Source organism: Sturnus vulgaris, chromosome 12 (genome assembly GCF_052056855.1).
Source record: "Sturnus vulgaris isolate bStuVul1 chromosome 12, bStuVul1.hap1, whole genome shotgun sequence".
NCBI classification, from domain to species: domain Eukaryota; kingdom Metazoa; phylum Chordata; class Aves; order Passeriformes; family Sturnidae; genus Sturnus; species Sturnus vulgaris.
In genome coordinates, this window is record NC_142254.1 from 18,168,551 (window position 1) to 18,181,423 (window position 12,873).

At 43.4% G+C, this 12,873-nt stretch overlaps 1 long non-coding RNA gene across 2 annotated transcripts; it reads right to left on the reverse strand.

Moving 5' to 3' along the window:
- Positions 1–3,824: 3,824 nt before the first annotated feature.
- On the reverse strand, positions 3,825–12,578 carry LOC148222414 (uncharacterized). 2 transcript variants are annotated; one of them, XR_015806354.1, is made up of 4 exons: positions 12,385–12,578; positions 10,010–10,106; positions 7,231–7,365; positions 3,825–3,955 (listed from the first exon to the last, which is right to left on the reverse strand). It is a non-coding gene; the product is annotated as an uncharacterized LOC148222414 (long non-coding RNA). The 2 variants fall into 2 exon arrangements; XR_015806355.1 differs by having other exon boundaries at positions 8,503–10,106.
- Positions 12,579–12,873: the final 295 nt, after the last annotated feature.

Here is a 12,873-nt window from a genome sequence, read left to right on the forward strand (position 1 = left end):
GGCAGGAATCAAAAAGTAATTCGAAAATATTTAGAATCTTGCAGGCAACAAAAAGGAGGAAAGACAGGTTATTCTGGTCCATGAATATGCTTATAATTAATCACTAATGAATAAAACGTTGTGTCCTGTCAGCATGGAAACCTCCTGCCCTCCCTCAGAGGAATCCTGACTGATGGATAAAGCAGGAGAGGGAGTGATCACTGCCTTGCTTCCTTTTCTGAATAGGCTGAACACACCAATGAAATTCAGCTTTACATCTGAAATGCTTCCTGCCAAAACTACCAAATACATTCCCCCCCTAAAAAAGTTTCATTTCATCAGCATTGCATTTTTTTCCACAGCAAAATTCCAACAGGTTGTGCTGACTGGATATAAGGATAAAGATTTTGTGATGGTGGTGATGCCTGGGAACACTCCAGGTCAGGCTGGCTCTGAGCAGCCTGATCCAGCTGAAGATTTCCAAGGTGATTACAGGAGAGTTGGGACATTTTAAAGCCTCTCCCAGCCCAAACCAGTCTATTATTCTAAAAAATGTAGGTAACAATGCTGTCAGAGCCCAGAGGATGGGTGAGGATGGAGGGAGCTTTGCAAATGAAGCTCTGTGTCTTCTCTAAAAAGGAGTTCAAGACCTTGTTTAAAGGCTTTTGAATTCAAGAAAGGGACCTCAGTGATTTAATGAACTTTGAACCATATTCAGTGCCGAAGCAGAAGCATTAAAACAGAAAATGTTTCCCTGTTAACAGCCTGGTGCCCGAGCTCAGCCAGGCTGCCCCAGAGCAGAGCAAAGGGCAATTTCCATTTGGGAGCCATTTGGGTTCTGTGCTGGGCTATAACAGCCCTGCCAATGGCAATAACACTTCCCATCCAGTGGGCACCTGTGTGCTTGGAATAGGACAGAGAACATCAGCTCGTTTCATTTTGGCTTGCAAACAGCTGCAGGTGGCAAAGCTGTTTGCTTGCTTGCAGCACAGAATGGACTCCAAGTACAAAGAAAGTCTCTGTTATTCCAACAGCCCCCTCCTGCACCTTCCAAATGTATTCATCTAGGATTTAGCCAGACCTAGATATAAAATTAAATATCTTCCTCAGGGGAAAATAAATAAATAAATAAATAAAAGATATGAAGTGACTTTACACAATTCTGTAACTATTCTGTAAATACAATCAGAGCCCTGCATTGTGTGGCATAACCACAATTTGTCACTAAAGGCACTGCAGTGAATTTAACAGAGTCATTCTTCCAGGCACAGGAGTGCTCCATGGTGGAAGCAAATGCTGAGAACACAAGATCTGAGTTCAGACTCATATGGGAGTCCAAAAAGATCAGTTAAACCCATTGTGTGCTGGCTGAGTTTGGGTATCAGGTTGTGTCACATTTCCTTTAAAACCAGCTCAGGTGAGGTGTGGGAGGGGATGGGCACAGCTGGGAATGCTCTGAGGGGGTTGAGGATGGGGTTTGCAGCACAGCTGACAATCCGGGGCTCCTATGGATATGAAAAACAGATCATGAGGCCACAGGCAAAAGGGAAAAACATTTCTGCAACCATAGGAAACTGAGTTGCCAACTCAGGGAATGGACCAAAACCAAGCTTGGAGGTGAGAACCCATCTACCTGGACTGAGTGAAATCCTATTTTCCCTCCATTTTATAAAAGGAGACAAACTATATTTAAATACATACAAGAGAACAGTTATTTGTGAAGCACATCTGGATACACAGAAAAGTTACATTCTAGGGAGGAAGAAAAGCCACAAATGAAATTGAATGGTAGGAATAAAAAAATGACACAACATCCCTCCACAGTTATTTCCTACAAACGCTCTCAGACAATAAACAAGACGTGGTGAGTGAAAATCAAAATGATTTGCTCAGCCCAGGTCATTTCCCTGGGCTTCATCTCCACCAACATTTTTGCAACCAGAACCAAACATTCCCTTCAGTTTATGATGCACAGAGCAGAAGGAGATGAGCAGAATAAGGGCAATAGAAACCCCCTTTTGTCACTAAGGGAAGCAGCTCTGGATTGCAGGATTTCAGGAGGACAGGCACAGCTCTGCCTGCCAGCAATTACCCAGCCTTGCCTCTGCAGCCCCACAGAACATTTACTCCCCACTGTCCTGGGCAGGGGGGCTCAGATGGAGGGAAAAGGCCTTGGAGAGGGCTGGGAAAGGGAAAAAAAAGCAAAAAACAGAGATGGAAAACTCAGTGAGCTCCATCACAGCTCTGGTGGGCACAGGGGCAGCTGGAAAGAAAGAGGATGCAAAGGGAGAGTGGGAGAAGAGAACTCTTCCTCCTTGATTCTCCTGTGCCAAGGAATAGCTCTTGTTTGGCTGTAAAATTGCAAGTCTTTAAAGGCTCCTAATTTTTAAACAGGAGGCATGATTTTTCTTTCTCATTTCTGTCCTATAATGAGGCCAAATTTTCGCAGAAATTTTTCGTTTCTTCAGTAGGAAAAGAAATCATTTTCTATGAAAGCTGCCATGGAATATGAAAAAAAATTATCCTTATTATTATGTAATCTTAATTAATTATATTTTTAAAATTACTTTTCTTCTGCCTTCCTTATAAAACACAGACCTCCACCATTTATCTTGTTATATCTAAATTAGCAGCCTCCCCAAGCAGGTGTTACACTTGGAAGACAAGATGTTGCAAGCAATTAGAGAATTGTATGTAAATACACAATTTGTCTGAGGAAAAGAAAGCTCTTTGGTGTGATTAAGTATCATTTTAAAAAATTGTGCTAAAGAAAAGCAAACAAGTCACCAAGTGGGTGATGCAGGATTGGAAAATGTGGTTCCCAAGGAGCACAGGGTGTGAAAGGTCTGGGTGTGCTGCCTCACTTTGCAATCTTTGCTCCTATGAGACTTTGCTCTTGGAGGAATTGACGATTCAGAATGGGATTTCTTCTCCATCAGCAGCTCCTTAATAAAAGAACGGATTTGTGGCACAGATGTTGGATGTTCCCACTGGCTGGGGATGGGAAGCACAAAGGTGGGCAGGGATGCTCTGAGCAAAGGGCACAGATGTGAAAACTGAGCCTGTGTGGAGAAACTTTTCCAGCAGATTTGACCTGGAGTTTTGCCATCACCTTCACAGCAAAGGGGGAGGAGAACCAAAACCTGGTACAGAGCTGCAAGCACACAACCCCCCATGGATCCATGGCTTGGCTTGTACACCAAAATATGGATATAATATGGTAGATAATAATAATAATATGGAAAACTCTGCAGGAAATGTGTGAAGGACCCTGGAAAACTCCTGCACTCCACAGAACTCCCACGAGAATGTAGCTGGAATTATCTCTATTCACTACTGGATATACCCTTGTGAAAGACAGAAAATGAGTGAGCTGACTTTTGCATGCCCACTGCTTTCCAAAGGAATGAAAATGCCCACCCTGATGCCTCTCTCCTGTCAAATGGACATATTTTAACAGGAAGACAATGAAAAGGGAGTGATTTTATTCCTATTTCTGCCACTAAGTTGGAACATCACGGGCTCTATGGAGACTTGCCACTTTAATTAGACCCTTGGGGCCCTGAGTGGCTGAAATCACTTCTCAATAATCCCACACCAATAAGTAGCAAAAGCAGAATTCTTTATGTTTTCCACCCCAGTGTGTACTGGCATTGTCTATTAAGCACACTGGGGTACTTGTAGAAAACTTCTGAATAGCAGAACAAAAAAGTTTCCACCAGGCCTGATGTTTCCCTCAAGTCAGAGATCTGCAAACCCAGTGACCACAGCACACCCATAACCACAGCAGCAAAAAGCATTAAAATGCCCCCCACCCAACCAACACTGCTCAGCACAGGAGAAAATTCCCCAAATCAATTCTTTTTATTTTCAGGGTGTAGGAAATAAATCACTTTTCCCTCCTGTGCACCTGTCTTAGGTACTGATTGCCTTTCACAGGACAAGGAAGGGATGAAGTCCAAGGAGTGAAGTTTTCCTAGAAGAAAAACATGAAGAAACACCTTAGATCCATTTTAAATATGACATTTCAGGAGTCAGTGTTAAATGCTTGGGTTTTTTCCTACAGTCTATGGGACAGGGATGTTGTATAGGGCTGCAGCTGAAATACCTTTAGTGTCTGACCTCCCTGAGCTGAGTTTATCTGAGTTTAATCCTCTGCTCTGGGGCACTTTGCAAACACACCCTGAGCACAGAGGAGCAGAGATATTCCCTGACCCCTCCACCAACAGGACCTGCACTTCCTTCAAAATTTCAAAATTCAACCCCTCAGCATTTCTTTGGGCACCTCACAAGGAATTCAGTAATTCAGGAGCTCTCTGATAAACCTGGGGACAGTCACAGCTCCTGCTCCCACCCAGCAGCAGCCAGGAGGGGACACAGGGATGTCACCTCAGCCTTTCCCTGCCAGCACAGGCTCTGGGAGCCAGGTCACATCCATGGATGGCAGCAAGAGAGGGACATGCCAGCCTAAAGAATGGCAACTCTGCACCTTGGCTGGAAAAAAAAAAAAAAAAAAAAACAACCTCTCTGTCTCCTTTTAGAGCCTTGATTTTGCCTTGCCTTCACTGTTGCACATGATGAATAGCATCCAGCAAATTAATATTTAAGAATTCATCACCAAGAGGTGATTACTCAGCTAGAGCAGACTCATGTTATTGATGCTTGGCTCCCTAAGTGGGTTGGTTTTTTTTTGTTTTTTTCTTTTTTTTTTGGAGTGCCTATAAACTAAATTAAGACATTTAAAACATTGTAGCATTACACATCATTAGTTCTCCTGATCTGCATATTTTAGCAATTGTTTATGTTGTGTGTAGCATGAGGAGGAATTTCTTGCAAGTTATTTCTGAGAAAAGCTGGGTAGTTTGGCTGGTTGTGTGTAATCAGAAGTTTAAAATCAGAATAATCAAAGAGCCTCAAAAATATCAGGGGCCAAAGTGGAGAAATAATGTCACATGATGACAGTCAGGAATACAGAACTTTACAGCATCAAATACAAAGGAGAAACTCGTGAAGAACTGGCATGGCACAGGAGATGTGGCCAATCTTTGGAGATCACTGGAAAAAATGTTTGGGTTTCCCTGCACGTACCAGCCTGTGTTGAACCAAAACCACTCAGACACTGGTCATAGCTGAATGAGAGAATTGGGATCCTGAGGGCCTGATCTGGAGTGCTCTTGGGCTAGAGCCAGGTGGAGCTGGAATCACATTTGGATCCACGCCACAGGGCAAGAGGACTACACAAAAATAATTATACCAACAATATTTTGCACTGTTAAGCAACAAAGGCATGATTTTCAGCGTGTAATGCCTATTCACTGGTAATTGATCCAAATGGGACCTCATTCTTCATGAGAAGGGCTTGGAAAAGGGCCTGACAAATTGTCAGCTTTGTGCTGTACCTACATATGTTCCACAGCATACAGGGGTATAATCTTGAATTAATGCATTTTATAACTCGAGCAAAACTCATCTGGTTCTGTGGTGTAGAACTGAATGGCTGCACTTGGCAAGCTTTTGTAAGCATTTAAGAGCTCTCTTTATAGGCAAAATAACAAGACTCATCAATCCCATATTGTCCTCTATAAAAAAAAAAAAATTAAAAAAACCCAAACAACAAAAATTCAGAATCTGGGAGTACCATTTGTGAAGTGTCCTTGCGTTTTGCTGAAGCCTTTAATTGGCTCTGTAAAATTTTATCTGGTGAGATGTGCAGCCAATAATTCAGGAGGGCTGAATCAGCTGTTGGTCCCCACTCAGCCCCAGGGCTGGATTATTCCATGCCCTGGGATTCCACCATGGAAGTTTCTGGTGTTATGATCAGAGGGAAAATAAGTAATCATTAAAAAAAAAAAAAAAGAAAAAAAAAGAAAAAAAAGTCACTTCGGTGTGACAGCGGTGCCTGAGCAGAAAGGCAAAGCTTGGTGCATCTGTTTGGAGTTAAAGGTTTGATGGAGACCAAGGCAGGTCTGGAGTACCACGGAGCCATCTACTGGGAAGTGCAGCTCTGTGCTCCTGCCTCCTCCCCCAGCTCTCAGCTCCCAAAATTAACCCTTCCTTGATGCCCTAGGATTTGAGCTGCTATATTTTTCATATATTTGTAATCCTGCCATTCCTTAGTGTATAACTCCAAACTCCATACAGTGTCAGCTGCTGTTCTCTCATTCTGGTCAGACACAACAATTCCTCTCCAGGCTGGGAATCAAGGACACCTCACTGTCCCAGGGACCCAAAAAATGTAAACAAAAGTGATTTGGGGGGAGCAAACTTGGTGTAAATGACTTCATTACCTGAAGCTGTAATTAGAAGATTAACCCCCAATATGCAAATGGACCAAACTTATGAAAGTGTGAAAACCTGTGACCTGTCATCCATTTTTGGGTGTAGCCCCAGGGGGGTTTCATCTGCTCTAAATGTACCTGAAGTCCCTTCAATAAATCCGGTTTTTACTCCTTTAACTCTGCCTGGCCTCTGTTTTTGGGTAGCCCTGGAGCTCATCCACCTCTCCTGGCTGTGCCTCCTGGTGCTGCAGGCACAGGTGAATTCTGAGCCCTCCTTGGCCCTTCCCACCTTTCTATTCCAGGGAAAAGGGAGAAATCCCCGTGTCCCAGCTGGATCTGCAGAGGAATGAGATCCTCTGGACATCCCTGTGCTCTGTGAGCAGGGAGCTGTGGCCACACTCCAGGGAGGTCTGAGGAAAAGAAAGCAGATCAGGAGGAATTTGCTGTGCTCCAAGGCTGGCACTTGTTTCTGCAGGGAGCTGGAAAAGCTGAACTTGCTTTTACAATGCACTAAAAATGTCTTTTATGATGGTTTGAGTCAACAGTGCTGGGAGTCATTCCCCTGTTTTGTTGGAAGAAGTATTGGGTAATCTTAGGCTACTGAGGTGCCAGGGTTTTTTTTAAATTCTTCCTTTTTGCCTTTTTTTTTTCTGGTTTTCTGCTCTTTTTTTGAAAGCTGTTTGTCTACCCAGGCAAATGCTTTGTCCATGCAGCACATGCTTTTTCCCCAGCAACTATTCCATTTCCTGCAGTCATTTGAAATGAGGCCTCAGATTAAAAGAATCATGATCAGGCACCATTTTAAACATAGCCAGAGCTGCATTTGCATCTGTCTTCATCAAGCTGCTTGCTAAGTGAAACAGCCCTCCTAAAATGAAGCTGATTGCTTTTCACGTCCTGCAAAATGACAACAGCTGAGCAAATACTCCCTAATCTGCTCTGATATTAATTTCACATCTATATTTGAGCTTACCACTGCACTGGAGTTTCCATGCCACAGGATTTCATCCTTGGGAGAGGAGGAGTTGAAGAGTTCAAGTGGTGCTGCAGGGAATCAGTGTAAACACACAATTCCTAATGGTGCAGAAGGGCTCTGTGCTCCAGAGAACTGAGGGATAGAGCAAAACTCTCATTTAAACATGGCCAGCTCCACACAGCTCATACAATTTTCATTTTATTAAATATTATGTATAATTTACATATGTGTAAATAATAAATATATTAACCTTTATCTTTAGTGCTCGGTGCTATTATTTTTTAAGAGTTTTATGGGACCCAGTGGAACAAAAACATTCTCTGTGCTCTATCTAAACTCTTGTAGGCTGTAAGGGCAGAATAAGGGCAAAGAACTTCAGGGTTTGGATCAATACAAACAGAAAAAAAAGATGGAAGTTTCTGTGGATGCAACACAAATATTCTGCTGCTTGGATCCCACACCAATCACAGGAACTTTGTGGGAATGCAGGAGCCAAAATGGCATAAACTGGGACTGAGCTGATAATCAGCTCTAAGCTCTACTGCCAGGTAAACCAGAATAAGAAAACACACAGCACCAGTGAAAGGTTAATTAGTTGTCCTATTTTTGAATGTTTGGGCAGGGTTTGCCTCTAAGTGCAGCCTCAAATGAGTTGAAACTAAGGACAATGAGCAGGAAATATTAATTGCAGGACAAAACGAGGATTTCTGCCTGGGGCTGTGAGATGTGGGAGCTGAGCCCTGAGGAGTTCACAGGGCTGGGTAGAGCTGACTATCAGATTTAAGAAAATAAATATATATATTTTCTATAGATTACTGTCTTTCCTCTCCTCCACTGAAGCAATGTATCTCCCTGCCTTTTGTTCCCCTCCTCAACTTGCTCTTCCCACAGATAACAAAGTCAGAGCAAAGCTGTCAAATTAGGGAAAAATTGTTTCCACCAAATAATTTCATCTTTAAAAAAAAAACCCCATCCTTACCTTCACTTTGTGGGAGGCTTTTCTTAGAACCATTTTGCACCCATTAAAAAAAGGTATTTAATCTTTTTTTTTTTTTTTCTCTTCTTTTTCCTCTCATCCCTTAAACACTGAAATCCTAATGCACTTCTAATTAACCACAGTTTGTAGGGGTATAGTGAAGCCATTATGCCATGCTAGGAGGACACACGCTTTATCAAGGCTTGAGCACGCTCTAATTAATAGAGATCACATGCAGCCCATTAATTAACTCAAATTGGTAATCAAACATGCAGAAATAGTGCTTGGCTAACCCCTGGTGGCCCCAAGGGCTGTGCATTCCTTGAGGGGTGGTGTCACAGTAGCCCAGGAGCACCAGTGCTAGCCCAGGGTGGGGTGCAGGGGGTTAATTTGGCAGAGGATGTGTTTGCATGGGAATTCCTGGGCTTGCGAAGAAAAAAAGGATAAATTAGCCCCGATGGGAAGTTAAAGATTTCCTGAGCAGCGACCCCCTGCCTGCTCACCTTGCTCTGGTTCTTGCCCAGCCCCTCCCAGCCTTGGAGCAGGGATGAGGGCAGGGATTGTCCCACAGAGAGCTGGAGCTGCTGAATGGGGAGCAGGGAATGGGAATCCACGGGCAGAGGGGCAGGGCTGGGCACAGCAGCCCTCCTGCTGCAGTCCAGGCATCAGCAGGCACCTCGTGGTTTGTACTAACTCAGGTATTTCTAGAAGCTGCCCACCTTTCTCAGGAACCCAGAATCCCAGCTGAATCATCTCTGGAGATGTTTCATTCTTTCCTTTGGGCTCTCTGCAGAACCCACGTTCCTAAATCAGACCAGTTTTACCTTTACATGGGAAAATGAGGTGATGTAAATTCCCACTTGGGTAATTAAACGTGACTCAACAGTGGGCAGCTACTAATCAGGAGTAACTATTGTCATCTTCATGGGAATCAGGAGAAGAACCCATCCCACGTTCATATTTAGATCATCAGCTTCTTTCCATGTCCCTTAGACCTTCTCTGTCCCCTTGGCACATTGCTGTTCCACCAGTGTAATATTTGGGTGAATCATAACTTAAGAAAACACTATTCCTGTTTTCCAGGAGCCCTTTCAGTCTAATGAAGGTCACAATAAAGACAGAACAAAGCAAAAATAACCTAGCTAACGAAAAAATTACTTCTAAAGCACTTTCCCCTGCTCTGATTCAGTGTACTTAAATTACTAAGTAAATCAAACTCTAATAAAGCATTGTCCTCTGCCATGAAATCACCATGCTATAATTCTGCTTCTAATCATTGGTGGTGCTAGGAGACAGTGAACACTGTCATTACAGGCTGTGATCTCATTCAGCCTCACAGAATATTTATACCAGAAGGGAAAACTGCTTTAATCTATGTGACTTCCTCTAGAATCCAGGTCAAAATGCATCACTTGGTAACTCCTGCATCCTGAGTTTTGTGGACAAGCTTTAGGAAAGATAATAAAATGAAATAATGAAAACTCTTCCATAGGTCTGCACCTGAAGCCTGACAGGAATTTCTGCTGGCTCCAGTTTTCTGCCACAAGTCCCATCCTGCCTTCATTCCCTGAGTTACTGTGTTTTGGCTCAAAATCAACACAGGGCAGTTATTTTTCCACTGACCTCCAGGGCCATAACTTCAATTGAAATGAGTCATTATAGTTTAAGCAAAATTAACTGGATCTCATCCTGCCTTGGCTTGTTAAATTAAGGAAATGTCTGCTGTGCCTCACTCAAGCTGTTCCCTCGTGTGGGCTTTAATCAAAGCACATCAGAACCTCCATTCCAGCTGGACAATACCATGATTGCCTTGAGTTCCCCACATCAGCAAGTTGTTCTGAAGCTTTTCAGAAAGGAAGTAGTGGTGGCTTGGCCTTGAGCCTCTGCCTCAGCAGAACTGGGGGAGAAAAGGAGATGGAAAAATTCACGGGTCAAGGTAAGGACAGATAAACACCTTAATAATTGAAACAAAGCTGAGTATGCTGCTACTACTGATTAAATGGCAGTAGAAAGGAGAGGGAGAGAGAGATGAGCCCCTACAAAACCAGGTGATGCCCAAAAACAGCTGCCCACAAACCTCTGAGTGATGCCCAGCCTGTCCCAGCACCAGTTTCCCCAGTTCCATACTGGGCAGGATGCTCTGAGGCGTGCAGTGTCCCAGTTTGGGACAGATGTCCCAGAACCAGTTCCATACTGGGCAGGATGTCCCAGTTTGGCCCAGCTGTTCCAGCTGTGCTCTCTCCTGGCCCCTCCTGCACCTCCTCACTGCAGACCCACAGAGAAATCCTCGATTTTGGGTCAGCACCACTCAGCAACACCCAAAAGCATCAACGTGCTGCCCACACCACCCTCACACTGAGTTCCAAACACAGAGGAAAATTAGCTTTATTCCAGTCCAAATGAACTTTATCTCATCCCAAATGAGCTTTATCCCAGTCCAAATGAGCTTTTTCCCAGCCCAAATGGATTTTATCCCAGTCCAAATGAGCTTTATTCCATCCCAAATGAGCTTTATCCCAGTCCAAATGGGCTTTATCCCATCCCAAATGGGCTTTATCCCAGTCCAAACCAGCCCAGCCAGCAAAGTTTTCCTGGAGTTTCTGTTTCAGCCCATGGTGGGACCCCAGAGGGAGCTGGAAGCTTCCCCCAGTGCAGATTCCAGATGCAGAGCTCCCCTCCTGGAGCTGTCACAAGGCACTCTGGAGTGTTTAATATGTGCCACACCGATTCTGTGCAGAGATAATTGTTTTTAATCAGAATGTTGTGCAGTGCTGAGTCAAACACATTACACAAGTCTAAATATATTGTGTCAACACGGCTCCTGTGCACCAAGCAGGGGTAGGCCCAGCTCAGGAGCTCCATGGAATACCAGGATTCATTAGGAGGAAACGTTGGTTTAGTGGTGCCTTGTCCCAGAGGAGCCATTATGCCAATAATGATCCTTGGAATGGCAGTAATGGAAGGGAAAGAGAGGAGGTTTGGGGGCTGTGGCTCCCTGTTCCTGCATGGTGTGAGATCCATTCTGGCTGATCCCAGGTGGGATGGGGCAGGATGGGGGTGAGCCTCAGCTCCAGCCCTGACCCTGCTCCCACTGCCATCAGCCCAGCAGTCTGCAGGAATTAAACATCAAGGCACCTCTTCTGAATTTAACAATGATACCAGGGGTGAGGGACAGTCCTCAGAGTGTCCAGGCATTAATTATGTACATTTATTGCTTGCAAAGAAAAAAATTCAAAGAAACATTCCATATAGACAATAATGGACAGTCCATATAGACCATAATGGACATTCCATATAGACAATTATGGACATTCCATATAGAAAATAATGAACATTTCACACAAACAATAATGGACAGTCTATATAGACAATAATAGACATTTCATGTAGACAATAATGGACATTCCATATAGACATTCCACATAGACAATAATGGACATTCCATATAGACAATTATGGACATTCCATATAGAAAATAATGAACATTTCACACAGACAATAATGGACATTCCATATAGACAGTGATGGTCATTTCACATAGACAATAATGAACAGTCCATATAGACAATAATGGACATTTCACACAGACAATTATGGACATTTCATATAGAAAATAATGGGCATTCCATATAGACAATTATGGACATTTCACATAGACAATCATGGACATTCCATATAGACAATAATGGACAGTCTATATAGACAATAATAGACATTTCATGTAGACAATAATGGACATTTCATATAGACCATAATGGACATTCTAAATACACAATAATGGACATTTCACATAGACAATTAGTTGAAGGTGCTGAGCAACGGGGACATCCCCAGAGCAGGAGAAACTCTGCAATTAAAGGAAAGTGTAACCAAGCCCCCATCACAAAACAGAGCTCCCTGTTTGTGCATTTCTCTGGCACTGCTCTGAAATGAATTTAAATGGGGTGTGAGAAGCTGTGGGCACTGTTCAGAAAGCAGCTGGGGATGATGCAAAGGGGATTTGGCTGAGGAGCCAGGCTCCTGTCTCCAGCCATTCCCTCTCAGAACCTTCTGTGGTCTCATCGGGGGAAAAAAGGAGGAAAAGAAAAGAAAACCATTTGCTTCAGCTGGCAGGAGGAATCAGGAACAAATTGTCCTTAAGCACCGCTCTAAGTGAATTAAAGTAACAAACTCACCTTAATGATCCCTTTGGAACAGACAGAGCCTTTCAGTATTTTACTGCTCCTTCCATGCTCCAGGAGGAACAAGCAGCTCCTGCTTTTCCTCGGCTTCATCCTGCTCATTTTTTAGACCACAACTCTCACAGTGCTTTGTTTTAGCCCCCAGCTCCCATTGGCACTCAGAGCCCATCACAATCTGTTCATATTAAAGGCACCATTTTCATTCCCGAGTACTTTTAGAGCTTTATAATTTTTCCCTTTACAAAGCCACTCTCCCCCAGCAAAATATACAGTGTACTCTTTAACAAAATAGAGCAAATACAGACATTTTCAGACCATTCCAAATAATGGAAAAGAACAAGAGGAAACATGAAAAAACAGCAGCTTAGAAGCAATTTCCAGATATTCTTTTGTGCATTCATGAAATAAAACTTCTCTTAGGCTGTGGAGCCTGAGCCTGATGATGTGGGAAAGAAATAGATCTATTAGGGTGGAAAATTGGGC